Genomic DNA, 14731 nt, shown 5'->3' with positions numbered 1-14731 from the left:
CACACACATCACATTTTTAGACATTTTAGGGGGTGTTTAGGGAAAAGCAATACTATGAAGCTGACAAAAGACATTGGTAAGTGACTAGACCATAGTTTTATGGGCCAAGAAGAGCATGGTGGGGAAGTTAGTGAGGCAAATATGCCTGAGGACAAAGGGGCAGAGTATATGAATAAGAGCATATTGCAATGATGGTAATTAGTGAATGAGGAAAGAAATACAAGACATTAGCAATAATGAAATACATAGAATGTGATAATAAAAAAGGGAAAAAGTTTTTGGGACTTTAAATGAGGCTGGCACTAAAGGAATGCCTGTCTCCATCCCTATCAAAAATATATTAAAAGAGAGAGCAAGATTGGGACTTTAAATGAAGCACACATCAGTAAAAAAGTAGGTCAAGTGACTATAATATTTATTATATAAAGTCCATGATATGTTATACAAACATTTCGGGTATCAACCTCAAAAATGCCAAGGGCATACAGCCTCCACACGATAACTCATGGACTGGTATTACACAATAATTTACAATCGAATACAGATTCATATAAAACATAAAAAGCAATACATACATGTATAAACATATCCTACTGTAGTTGAACCCAAAATGGTCAAGATAACCATGGTAAGTGAATAATAGATTAAAAAAAGTTTTTGGATAACCATGCCTAAGTAATGAATTATAAGACGGAGAAGATCAAATAAGTCTTGATATTCCATGGTTGAGACAAAGGATAATGGCCAACGGCTCTACGCGTTTCGCGGTATTCCAACCGCTCATCAGGAGCATACAACATGGAATAATTCTGAAAATTATATATAAAATAAAATGAAAATTTGAATTAATTGATAAAAAATTAGCGGAGTAATTTAATTATTATAATTAATTTCAAGGCTGGGCGTCAAACTCACATCTGCATCAGCGGGCCAGTAAAACAGCATCTGGGTCCGCAAAAAGAATCGCAGTGCATAGCCACCAGGCACCGAGGCAGCCCGCGGGAAAGGTAACCACCAATGCATACACTTCCAGGGTGGGAGGATGCAATACCTGTGAAGTGAATGCAAATATCTATCTGAAAAATCTATGTGTGACAGACCAGATAAGGATCTGTCTTTGTGTGAAAATATATTTGTATAAGAAACTAGGGTGAAGAATGAGGGAGCAAGAAAAAAAGGGGGGACACCAAAACATGAAGATAAAAAGTGTGAGCAAGAAAATACCAGACTAAGATGATTAGATAAGTGAGCTAAATATCGTGAGAACTGATGTTACTGATGTGTGCTTCATTTAAAGTCCCAATCTTGCTCTTTCTTTTAACATAGAATGTGATGTTTAAGGATAAAACTTAGCTTCATATAGTCCTTCTGCAGGACCTGAATGATGGCAGAACAGGTCTCTGGAATAATGATCCCCAGAGCCTGGGGGGAGATGCCTGTAGAGAACTTGAGGTCCTGAAGGCTTCTCCCTGTCGCCAAGTAGCGCAACGTGGCGATGAGCCTCTGCTCCGGAGTGATGGCTTGCCGCATGCAGGTATCCTGTCTGCTAATATAAGGGGTCAGCAAAGCCAGCAGACGGTGAAAAACGGGGTCCGTCATCCGGAGATAATTCCTGAAATCATCAGGATTATTCTTGCGGATCTCACGGAGCAAAGGCAAGTGCGAGAACTGGTCACGCTGGCGCAACCAATTCTTGGTCCACAAACGCCTCCCCTCCCTGTTCATGGACTGGGCTTGTGTCAAAGTAAGAACCCCAACACGAAGCCCCTGCACAGCACAAACTCTATGACGAGTACGTAGACGAAACATGGTTTCAAAACGGTCGGCTGGTCAGAACGGACTCCAGAAAGCACCGATAAACAGCAAGGCCTGAAAGAACAAACTGAATAGCAGAAGCAAGCAGACAATAAAAAATGCCTTTCAAAGTGTACTATACCAAGATATAGTCCACAATGAGAAACAAATACTTAATGACTGCACACACTGATTATCAGATACGCAAAGACAAGCAGAAACCGAAGAGCAGTAGCGATCTGAATCACTAATGTGAAAAGCGCGAATCATCTCTCCCCAAACTTCTACTAACACGAGATCAGCAGAAGGAGCCCAAAGGGTGCCGGACGTGGTGCTGAACTTCCCTTTTCTAGTCCCGCCGTACACGGCTTACGTCACCGCGTTCTTGGCAACTACAAGTTCCGACAACTTGGTCCGACCGTGTGTATGCAACAGTTTCGGACACAATCCGTTGGACAAAATCCAACGGATTTGGTTGGTAGAATGTCTGACCGCGTGTACAGGGGCTAACAGAAAGCACCGATAAACAGCAAGGCCTGAAAGAACGAACTGAAAACCAGAAACGAGCGGACAATAAGCACTGAAAATCAAAGCGTACTATATGAAGATATAGTCCGCAATGACCAACAAATGCGAACTGACTACACGCACTAATAATCAGATACACACCGACAAGCACAAACTGAAGAGCAGTAACGATCTGAAGCACAAATCTGAAAAGCGCGAATCGTCTCTAACCAAACTTCTACTAACACGTGATAAACACGAGATCAGCAGGAGCCCAAAGGGTGCCGCACGTGGTGCTGAACTTCCCTTTTCTAGTCCCGTCATACACGGTTTACGTCACAGCGTTCTTGTCAAACAGAAATTCTGACAACTTTGTCTGACCGTGTGGATGCAACACCACTTCTGGACTAAATCCGTCGGAAATTATCCGACGGATTTTGTGGTCGGAATGTCCGACCGTGTGCAGAAGGGATAACAGTTTCACAGGAAGGATAGCAGACTTGATCCAAATAACTGCAGAACATGAGTAAGCATAGAGAAAACATTAACCCTTATGTAGGCACCTGCTGGTAAAGGATAGTTTTGCACAAAAAATAAAACCTAAATTCCATCTCGGACAGTTGTCATACAGGAAGTGATTGGAAATCTCTTCAGTGGGGACATAGACATCCCTGTTTTCACAATGGTGAAGAGTTAGAGCTTCTGCCCAGTGAATTTACCCGAAAGTACATCACAGATGGAGAAAATCCCCAACAAGACAGCAATCGAACTCTGAACAAAATAGTTACTCTTCAAAGGTGTATAAAAAAAAAAAAAAAGAAAAGAAAAAAAGGTTTTGGCTGGAGCTGAGTTTTATTGAACCGTATATTATTACTGCAATGCTATCAGGCTGAATATACAGTAATACATATGGAATTATTTTTTAAGTTTTCATACTAATATTTTCTGAAGCAGAGGTCTTGCTCTCTGCCATGGTGTTAGCACAGAGTATTTTACAGTGTATGTGAAGCCATTGGCAAACAACTTGCCCATTTCTATGGCAATCCTTAGAAATGCCCTACATTTTTTTGACGTATGCAAATACTCTTCTTAATGAGATTTATGCAGAATGGTAACACGACCCTAATGGTTCCGCAGTATCTGTGCCGATATGGGCAGCGGCAAGTCCAGTCAACGTTATAATTGTCTCTGTGGGTACACATGGGATCGTTTTGAAAGTTTCACTGTGCATATCTGTTACCCCGTAGTAGTTTTGCTAGAAACAGCTGGATGGGTAAAGGGAGGGATAGTGAGCATGTCTGTCACCGCTGCTTTGAGTCTGAACTAACAAATAGGCTGCTGCATCCTGGGATGCTCAAGTCATGCATTCAGCAGGCTTCAGAGCAATCTGCAGTGCATGCACCATGGCACATCATCAGAAATCGTCTGTCTCTTCTAAGTTCTTGGTTCTTGCAGGCAGCCCCCTTATGATGCCCACAGTGCACTGTCCATCATCAAGGGTTGGTTGCAAGAACCAGGAACACTGGAATTTCTGGGCAGTTCTGGTGAGTATGTTTATGAAAGACAACCCAACGAGAAAGGTAAGAGGGAATTAAAACAAGGGGGTCCTCTTTCTATCATTTTCCACCCAACACAGGCCAGTATGTCTAGAGTGATGTGTAAAGGGAGAAATCTGGTAGGAAATTAGTTGCTGATCATTCAGGTTTTCTGGTCTTCTATGCTATGTTGACCAGCCTGTTTTTCTGCATGTCTGGGCCAATTTTTACTTGTTCCTTTTAGTGACCAAAGCACTGCTCTGACAACATTAACTACCTCCACCTCTTGTAGATTTTTTTAACCCCTGAAAGTACAGCATTAGCAAAAGCAGGTATGTTTCTTTTTTCTTTCATTAGGGTAATACACAGGCCTAAAAAATATCAGAGTTGTAAAGTACTTCTAGGGTTTTTATTTCACATTAACTGCACAATAAATATAATTAGTATTCCTGACTATCTGCAAGGGTCCGCTGGATTCTAGGGTCCCATTTATTTCACAGAGGTTTTTATTGGGTCTTTCAAGGTTTGTTACAAAAGATGCAAATCGTTATAGAGAGAAAGGTGCAATAGTAATACTAATAGAAAGAGAAATTAAGTAATGGAGGTTGGCACTTAGCAACAAGTCTATTTAGACATAAAGGCAATGCACAATATATCTTCACAAGTAATGAATGCGACTGGTATTCATCTAGATCCAGTGGAATTGGGTGCCAAGAGATGGGGGAGGGGAACAGAAGAGAAAGTACATTTGCTTGGGGAGGACAGAAGGGGGAAATTCCCGAATTATCTAGTCCACTAAACATAATGGATCTCCCTAGCACTCATATAGATAAAAAGGAGCGGTCCAGACCTAGACAGTCGATAAAAGTGATCCATGAGTTCCATACTTTTGGCGCAGGTATCTGTAAGGATATATGTGAGCTTCTTGTGAACCATAGTTCCCATGAGATGCTGTTTAACCTCAACCAAACTAAGAAATGATTGGCCATTTATCCCGGGTCTGCTGAGCTACCAGGAAGACAAACCCCACCAGCTTCCTCTGGTCCTTGGTCAAGGACAGGATGGACTTATGCAACAGGTCTTCCCAGGAGTCGCGTGCAAGCGAAACATTCAGTACAGATCTAATCAGAGAATAGACTTGGGTCCAGAACCGCAGGGCTTTTGGGCAGGACCACCAGATATGAAGGAGAGTACCAGGTTCCCTGCATCCCCAAAAACAAAAGGGAGATGCAGAAGGGACAAACTTGGCTACTCGCACGGGGGTTTTATACCAATGGGAGAGTAGCTTAAAGGTGTTCTCCTGAGCAAAAATATTACATGAACATCTTGAAGCTTCTAGCCAAATTTGATTCCAGGAAGATTGATCCAGGGTCTTGCCTAGGTTAGCTTCCTATTTGGAGACATAGGAAAGCGTGCAAGGTCTCATAGAGTTTGTTAGGGAACCATAGAGATCAGACACCAAACCTTTTAAAGTACGACAACTGTTTTAAAAAGAGGTCAGGCGTTTGGGGGAGTTTGATTGATGCTTAAGGTGAGGGTGGATGTAGTGGTGTATTTGGGTATATCAGAAGATCTTAGGGGTCCATTTAAATAAGGTATGCATTGAGTAGGTGCTGGGACCCCTTCCCATTGTCTTGTAAACCTGGACAATTCTCAATTCTAGGGCAGTAGAAAAGCAGGAGGCATTGTCAATGATGCCCTATCCATTCTACCTAATTGTACAAATTTTGTTAACTACCATATTTATTGGCGTATAACACGCACCTTTCCCCTTGAAAATAGGGAGCAAATCACAGTTGCATGTTATATGCCAATAGTGTACCTCGGAGGGGAAGGAGGGGGATGAGTGCCGCCGGAATTCACCAAATTCACAGAGCCGTCGTCTCCTGTTTACGCGGCTTTCACTCAGTTCTAACTCGGCTCTCACTCAGCTCTAACTCGGCTCTCACGTCACACACGTAGTCCCTCCTCCGCCACCGGCATTGGACCAGTGTTCTGTCTATCACAGGAGCTGGTCCAATGCCGATGGCAGAGGTGGGATTGTGTATGTGACTGCCGACTGAGAGCTGAGTAAACAGGAGATGACGGCTCTGTGATTTCCTGCACTGCATTGATGAGAGATGATGGGGCTGCAGATGGGCATTAATCAGGCAGCTGCATTGATGGGAGATGGGCTGCAGATGGGCGCAGATCAGGCTGCACATGGCGACAGATCAGGCTGCAGATGGGCACAGATCAGGCTGCATTGAAGCTGCAGATGAGCACAGATCAGGCTGCATTGAAGCTGCAGATGGGCACAGATCAGGCTGCATTGAGGCTGCAGATGAGTACTAATCAGGCTGCATTGATGGGCACTGACCATTATTTTGCTTCAAAGTGGTTTATTTTAAAAAAAATGTTTTTTTCCTGAAACCTCCTTCTTAAATTGAAGGTGTGTGTGTTATACCCCGATAAATATGGTAATTTTACCTTAAAGTTCAACTCTGCCTCAGCTCCTTCTCCCTAGAGGCCCCATGAAGTGCATGTTTTGACTCTTTATATACTTTAGAAGATGTCTTCAGGCCGGTCAAATGACTCACTGGGCCTTTGTCCTCTTTGTCTTTTCTTTGGCCGAAGGCTGTCCTCTTCTGGTACAAGGAGCAGTGCTGATGTGACAACATTAGCACTGCTATTTGCTTCAATACACAATACACTATGAATAAAGGGTACTGTGGTGATGTCCTCTAAGAAGGCAGGGCCATGATGCTCATTTATTGCTAGTATATCCTCAGTCCGTCAAGTTGAATGCCTTTTGGTGTCATTCAACCCTAAAGCCTCAGGACATCTTATGCAATACTTGAGAAGTACTGCAGGGGACCTGGATTGAAGGTATTATAGAATGAGTGGCTTAATTATTTTGTCGCCTACCTGGGCCAATTTAAAGAAGAATTCCAGGTGATCAGTCCCTTGAAATTTTCCACATTTTGTCATGTTATAACCGAAAACTTAAATGTATTTTATTGATAGACCAACACAAAGTGGCACATAATTGTGAAGTGGAATGAAATTTATAAATGGTTTTCAACGTTTTTTACAAATAAATATCTGAAAAGTACGGTGTGCATTTGTATTCAGCTCCCTTTAATCTGATACCCCAAACTAAAATCTAGTGGAAGCAATTGCCTTCAGAAGTCACCTATCCAGTAAATAGAGTCCATCTCTGTGTAATTTGAACTCATTATAAATACAGCTATTCTGTGAAGCCCTCAGAGGTTTGTTAAAGAACCTTAGTGAACAAACAGCATCATGAAGTCCAAGGAACATACCAGACAGGTCAGGGATAAAGTTGTGGATACGTTTAAATCGGGGTTAGGTTATAAAAAAATATCCCAAGCTTTGAACATCTCACATAGCACTGTTCAATCCATCATCCAAAAATGGAAAGAGTATGGCACAACTGCAAACCTACCAAGACATCCACCTAAACTGACAGGCCGGGCAAGGAGAACATTAAACAGAGAAGCAGCCAAGAGGCCCATGGTAACTCCGGAGGAGCTGCAGAGATCCACAGCTCAGGTGGGAAAATCTGTCCACAGGACAACTATTAGTCGTGCACTCCACAAATCTGGCCTTTATGGAAGAGTGGCAAAAAGAAAGGCATTGTTGAAAGAAATCCATAAGAAGTCCTATTTGCAATTTGCGAGAAGCCATGTAGGGGGCACAGCAAACATGTGGAAGAAGGTGCTCTAGTCAGATGAGACCAAAATGTAACTTTATGGTTTAAAAGCAAAACAGTATGTGTGGCAGAAAACTAACAACGCACATCACCCTGAACACACCATCCCCACCGTGAAACGTGGCGGTGGTAGCATCATGTTGGGGGAATGCTTTTCTTCTGCAGAGACAGGGAAGCTGGTCAGAGTTAATGGGAAGATGGATGGAGCCAAATACACGGCAATCTTAGAAGAACGACTGCTCCCATAGCAATAGACAGCACGCATAGAGTACTAAGACCCTCGTCTCAAGATGTGAACAATCCCAGGGACATAATTTGTAAGCTCCACAAATACACCCTCAAAGACCGCATTATGCAAAAATTACGCGGCAAGCCCTTTTATGATTTTGATGGTACGTCTTTATTTTTCTACCATGACATCTCCAGGCGCACCTTCATGCAGCGCAGAGCTCTCCGCCCCCTTTTGGCTGTGATCCAAGAAGCAGGATTGCCATACCACTGGGGCTTCCCCTTCTTCTTGTAGGTGACTAGAGATGGAAAACAGGTCACCCTATGCAATAAAGATGACCTTCCACACTTTCTCTCCTCTCTCGGATTGGACCCTGTGGATTTCCCAAATTGGAGGGGTCCATCCGAAGCCCCTGGGATAAATCTCTGACAACCATTGTCGACAACTAGGCTCAGAAACCGCAAAAGAGATAGACAGCACCCAACCCATGATCCCTCGGTGAGTCCCGTAACTACCCGGGACTGATAGTGATGTCTTTCCTGGAAACTCCGGTGGTATCCGTTCTCTTTTCCAAGTGCTATGGGGAGACCCTGTCCTCATATACCGAACCCCTTCCTAGACTGCCCTGCTTGACACGGTATTCATGTCTGGCCTCCGAGACTGCCCTGGATGGTAGACATGTGAAGTTCATTTTGTACGAATCGAAAATTCGTACATTTGGAAGCATCCAAAATACGAATTTCTATGCTTCCGAATTGTATACGAAATGTTGTTGATGAATTTTGGATCCAAATTCTGTTACTATGGAAACGTGACCAATCAGAGGTTTTCTTCTGCTGCTGAGTGAGGGTTGGGAAAATTACCTTTTTTAATATGGGAGTGGGAGTGGGGTACTGGTAGTCGATGGGAGATTCAGAATGATTGTTAATATTGTTTATTATTGTCATAATAATTACAATTATTCGTTATGATGAAGTTAAAAACCCAGGAAGTCAGCACAGCACAGGGATGGCGGGAGTCCCTCATAATGAGCACAGCAGGGGTACAGTCCCAGGAGGAAGTTAGCACAGCACAGGGATGGTGGGAGCCCCTCATAATGAGCACAGCATAGGGATGGTGGGAGCCCCTCACAATGAGCACAGCAGGGGTACCGCCCCAGGAGGAAGTCAGCACAGCACAGGGATGTGGAAGCCCCTCATAATAAGCACAGCAGGGGTACAAACCCAGGAAGTAGGCACAGCACTGGGATGTGGAAGCCCCTCATAATGAACACAGCAGGGGTTCGTATTTTGTATGAATCCAAATTGAATTCACGAATTACGAAATACGAATTAACAGCTAATATGGAACGGAACGAAACAAAACAAATTTATTTAGGTCGCATTAACATCCTAAAAATGAACATTTTGCCATGCATACGTTTCTTCTTACAGATGATACCAGTCTCCCTGCCAAGAGACTTCTTTACACGGAAACCCAGATCAGTGCTGAAAGTGCTGAAGCGCTCAAAACAGGCAGGTGGTCTGGGGATCCCAGACATTTTGAAGTATAACAGGGCTGTTGCTCTTCAGAGGATCCTCAATTGGCGCTTCCACACCCAGCCCAAGCTATGGGTCTCCCTGGAAAAATGTTTGGCAGGGAGAAACTTAGCCTACGCACTGTGGCTGTCCCAGGAGCACAGGGGACTGTCATACACAGCCTCCCCGCTGATGGCACACGCTCTTTCAATTTGTGACTGGATAAACCCAACCCTGAACCTATGCCCTCCTGTGTCCCCCGCTGGCTCATTTGGGCGGGGGTTTCTGTGGCGAACAAATGGCCATTTTTGGCCCTTGGGTGGATGATGGCAGCGCCAGTTGTGGAAAGCTCATGACAAATGGTAAACTACTGAGTTTCGAGTCCTTGCAGACCAGACATAGTGGCTCCCAGATGAATTTTTGGAGGTACAGACAGCTCCACCACTTTTTCGAGGTCCATGGCCATTCTATAAGAGAAATCTCCTTTCTCACATTCGAATGCCTTTTTGTGGAGGATGAACCGATTTCCCACATGATCTCGGAAATGTACCGCCTATTAGGTTCCACCGCCTAGGATACTAAACCTGTATACGTTCGGGCATGGGAGAGAGACCTAAAACTTGAATTTTCCACGACTCAGCTGACACACCTTTACCAGCTCACCCACTCAAGCTCTATTGAGTCTAAAACCCAAGAAACTAATTATAAAATTCTGTTGCGCTGGTACAGGGTGCCAGCTGATTTAGCGTGTATTTACCCTCAGTATCAGACCAATGCTGGAGAGAATGTGGCCACAGAGGCACACTTCTACATATAGGGTGGGAGTGCCCCCAGATCAGGCCCTATTGGGAGGACATTAAATTCCAAATAAAAGAGATCCTAGACCTAGATGTCCCTTTGTCCCTGACCCACTTCCTCCTGCATGTCTCTCAGATTCCGATTAGTAGATACAAGAAAAGCACACTGCCACATGCTTTATTTGCGGCCAGACTTTTACTACCAATCTACTGGAAGCAGTCCAGAATTCCCACAAGGGAGGAATGGATTAAAAAGGTAAATGATATTAGGGAGACTGAACATTAGCGACTTGCAGAGGTACTTTGGAATGCTTCAACATCACATGGGTGCCCTGGATGGACTATGTGGCCGATCCAGGGCATGTACCCTCTAATCTAGACCTGGTGCTGCTAGAGCTGGCAGAACCATCCCTTAGATCCCGTATAGGCGATGGCACTGAGGCCTCATGAAAACCCCCCCTTTACTCCCTCGGGTGGTTGCCCGACCCTGATGAGGCTCGCTCGGTGCAGATATGAAGACTCCACCTTGAATCACAGGTATGCTCTGACCCCCCTCCCCCTTTCTTTTTTTTCTTCTCCCCTACTCTCTTTCCTTCTTCTTTCTCTCTCTCACTACTTTCTTTTTCACTATTTACAGTCTCCTTGTTAAATGGTTTTGGTTATTTTATTTTAGCTGTTTTGCACCAACTGGACTTATGGTCATAGCAGCTTGCTGCTGCAAGGGAAGCCTCCCCCTGGCCTTTTCTTTCCCTCCCAGCACCAACAGATAACCATAGGTATTTCTGTCTGGAGCGGTGCATCAGTAGAGGTTTGATGGAGGCAGATGGAGGCATCTCCTGATGCTACTGCCAAGGGGATGCCTCATATCCTTTTGAACATGCTAATGCTGTGGGTGAGCCTCTGCTCCCTCTGTCAATGCTAATATACTTTTTGGATATTGATTACAGACTGCACTGCCATTTTAGGTCCAAGAAAGATTGGAAATTACAGACCTGTATCAAGGCATAATTTCTACTTGCATTGTTAGTTTTCTCCTTTACTTTATTTTCATGGTAGTTTATATGTACATGTATGTTTTCTTGATGTTCGCCTCTCTCAGTCTAGTCCTTGACTACCTGAATTTGTTTGCTGTTTTATGCTAATTTGTTCCTAAATAAAGATAAAAAAATAAAAAAAACAAAGAAGAAAGACCTAAATCCAATTGAGAATCTGGGGCAAGACTTGAAATTTGCTGGTTTCTCTATCCAATCACAGAGCTTGAGCTATTTTGCAAAGAAGAATGGGCAAAAATGTCACTCTCTAGATGTGCAAAGCTTATAGAGACGTTCCCAAAAAGACTTGCAGCTGTAATTGCAGCAAAAGATGATTCTACAAAGTATTGACTCAGGGAGGCCGAATACAAATACATGCCACACTTTTCACATATTTATTTTAGGGCTGTTACTGATTAAAATTTTCATGTTTGATTAATCATTTTTTTTTAATCGATTAATCGACCGATTTCGATTAATTATAACGCACATACAGATCCAACTACTTTTAGCCGATCTTCTTGCACTGCAACTCTGCATTAGTCAGTGGTAAATGTGGTATACACTATATACAATCACCCAACACTAGTTTCTACAATCCATGACTTAACTTCACAGTTCACACAAATACGTTTTAAATTCAAACTGTAGCACTGACATAAGTAATTTTTTTTTTTCACAGTGGCGTGACAATCCCCCCACCTCTGATCCAACTAAGCACTCTAACCTTATGGCATGGACCCCTGTGCAAACAGGTGGTCATGCAAGCACGTATCAAAAGGGTTAACACGGACCATAAACTTCTTTCACATCTCCTTAAATCTCAGCAAGGACGCCAGGTCATGGGTAGAAAGAAAAGATGTAAGTGCTCACCGCTTAAGAATAAGATTTCATTTTTGTGTTCAAACACAAACTACTCACATAAAGATGATAAAAACACAGCATATAAAGCCAACAATCATGTTAGTTCTGTAGGGCAGCAGCGGGTGACGTCATGCGTAGCTCCTCCCCAGTACGCGTTACGTTCAATCAGAACTTCAACGTCACCGGACTCCTCCCCCTTCCCTTCATTAGCAGACCGAGGCACTTGGGGAAGGGGGGAGGAGTCCAGTGACATCGATGTCTGCAACGTCACCGGATCTCCGACGGAAATCTTTGAAGACCCGGAAGCCGGCGGAGAGGTGAGTATTTTAATCTATCAAAAAAATGTACAATTAATCAAGGAATTAATCTTTAATTTTCACAGTCCTAATTTATATGTTAGAAAAATTTGCGTTACATCAGAGGGGGGCGGGGTCACCCGTATGTCACTGGGAAAGTCCATCTTTTCCTTGCATTGGTCAGGTGACGGTTGGCCCAGCCCTCCTCAGTTAAGAAGTGTCAGGCTGCCGGGATTCCCGTTGTGTCTCCGGTGGAGACAGAGGATGGATGCGCTGCACTGGAGGGAGAGATCACCCATCGCTGGATCAGATCACTCATCGCTGGACCCCGGAGAGATGATCATCCATCGCTGGATAGCAAGAGTGGATTACCACCACAGGAATCTTTTTTTTTATTTTTAATAAAGGACTTTTCCCAACGGTGTGTGTGTGTTTTTTAACATTTTTTTACACTTTCTTTGTGAAATGGTAGGGGTACTTTTGTATTCCCTTTCCATTTCAAACTGGAGGGGCCAGGATCTGGGGGTCCCCTTGTTAAAGGGGGCTTCCAGATTCTGATAAGCCCCCCGCCCACAGACCCCAACAACCACCGGCCAGGGTTGTGGGGATGAGGCCCTTGTCCTCATAAACATGGGGACAAGGTTCATTGGGGGGGACCCCAAAGCATCCTCCCAATGTTGAGGGCATGTGAGGGCATGGTACAGTTCAGGAGGGGGGGCGCTCTCTCGTCCCCCCCTCTTTTCCTGTGGCCTGCCAGGTTGTGTGCTTGGATAAAGGGTCTGGTATGGATTTTTGGGGGTAACTCCATGCTTTTTTTTATTTTTTATTTGCTGTGGAGTTCCCCTTAAAATCCATACCAGTCCTGAAGGGCCTGGTAATTGAATTTGGGGGAACCACATGTTTTTTTTTTGTTTTTTTTTATCAATGACTTTCAATGACTGTTCTCTATATTATGGGTAGCCAACAATTCATTATAGCCACGAGTGCTTTTAAATGACTTTTTTTCCTGCAGAAATGACACTTTGTGCAGGGACAGTTCTAGGCACGGGAAACATGCACCCCTTTACAGGCATACTATACACATCCCCCAGGTACGAAATTTAAAGGAATATTACACTTTTATTGTTTCACTTTAAGCATTATTAAAATCACTGCTCCCAAAAAAACTGCCCTTTTTAAAAAAAAAATTTGCATTGATACATGTCCCCTGGGGCAGGACCCAGGTCCCAAAACACTTTTTATGACAATAACTTGCATATAAGCCTTTAAAATGAGCACTTTAGACTTTTACAGGGTGTTCCGCGGCTTTTCGAATTTGCCGCGAACACCCCAAATTGTTCGCTGTTCGGTTGATAGGCGAACAGGCAATGTTTGAGTCGAACATGAGTTTGACTCGAACTCAAAGCTCATCCCTACTCTAGAACAGTGGTTTTCAACCTGGGGATCAGGACCCCCTCGGGAGTCAAACGATGATTTGCCAGGGGCAAATCATCGCCTTTTTGCGGTTGCCCAGCAGGACTGTCCCTGAAGCCTTTGGCTGCCCAGCTGGGCTGTTCCTGGAGCCCGGGCTGCCCACTCTTTGCAGCCGCCCATTCAGTTCACAGCATGGCTGGGGGGCAGACACTAGAGGTCAGCTGACTGGTGAGAAACGACAGCTGACACCCTCACCAAGAAGTAAGAGAAGGAATAAAAATAGAGAATACATGGAAGGGAGAGAAATAGAGGGGGAGAAACAAAAAAAAGGGAGAGAAAGAATAAGAGAGAGCACAAGAAAGATGGCTAGAGAGAGTGATGAGGAAAAAAAGAAAATAAATTAGGATAGAGAGATAAAAGGGAAAGAGAGGAGAACAAAGAGAAAGAGTGGCACATCCTAAAATGTACCATAAGGGGTTTTAATATTGTATGAGTGGAAGGGACTCAGGTCCCAGCACTAGAAAAGTTGAGAACCACTGCTCTAGAAGCTGGAAATCACTGTAGTAGACATTGCTTCTGCAGTGATCTCCATTAGCTTATTAGCTTAAAGTAATTTACAGTTATGTACATGGAATATGATGCTACTACTGATTGAGGAATATAGACTACGTATCCAGAGTCTGGAGAAAGATTTTGATCGTATCTATTTGAAACTACAAACGTTTAAGAGTCTTCCTGCCTTTAAGGTTCATGAAGACAGAATTAAGAATCGCCTAGACCAGGTCTCGGTTGATATCTTAGAGGAGAAAGAAAATAAATTTTGGCATGGCAACATGGCTTTTGAACAGGGTAAGGCCTATAAATGGCAATATGCTAATAATTATTCGGGACAAAGAAACAGGGGACTATCTAAGTCTACAGCTGAAAGAGGCTCTAATGCCGCGTACACATGATTGGAATTCAGGCCAGAAAAAGACAGATGAGAGCTTTTCATCAGAAAATTCGACCGTGTGTATGCTCCATTGGAATTTAA

This window comes from Lithobates pipiens, unplaced genomic scaffold, assembly GCF_037356315.1.
Source record: "Lithobates pipiens isolate NorthernLeopardFrog02 unplaced genomic scaffold, aLitPip1_a1.2 Scaffold_30, whole genome shotgun sequence".
NCBI lineage: Eukaryota > Metazoa > Chordata > Amphibia > Anura > Ranidae > Lithobates > Lithobates pipiens.
The sequence above is the reverse complement of the archived record's forward strand: the minus strand, read 5'-3'. Positions refer to the sequence as shown.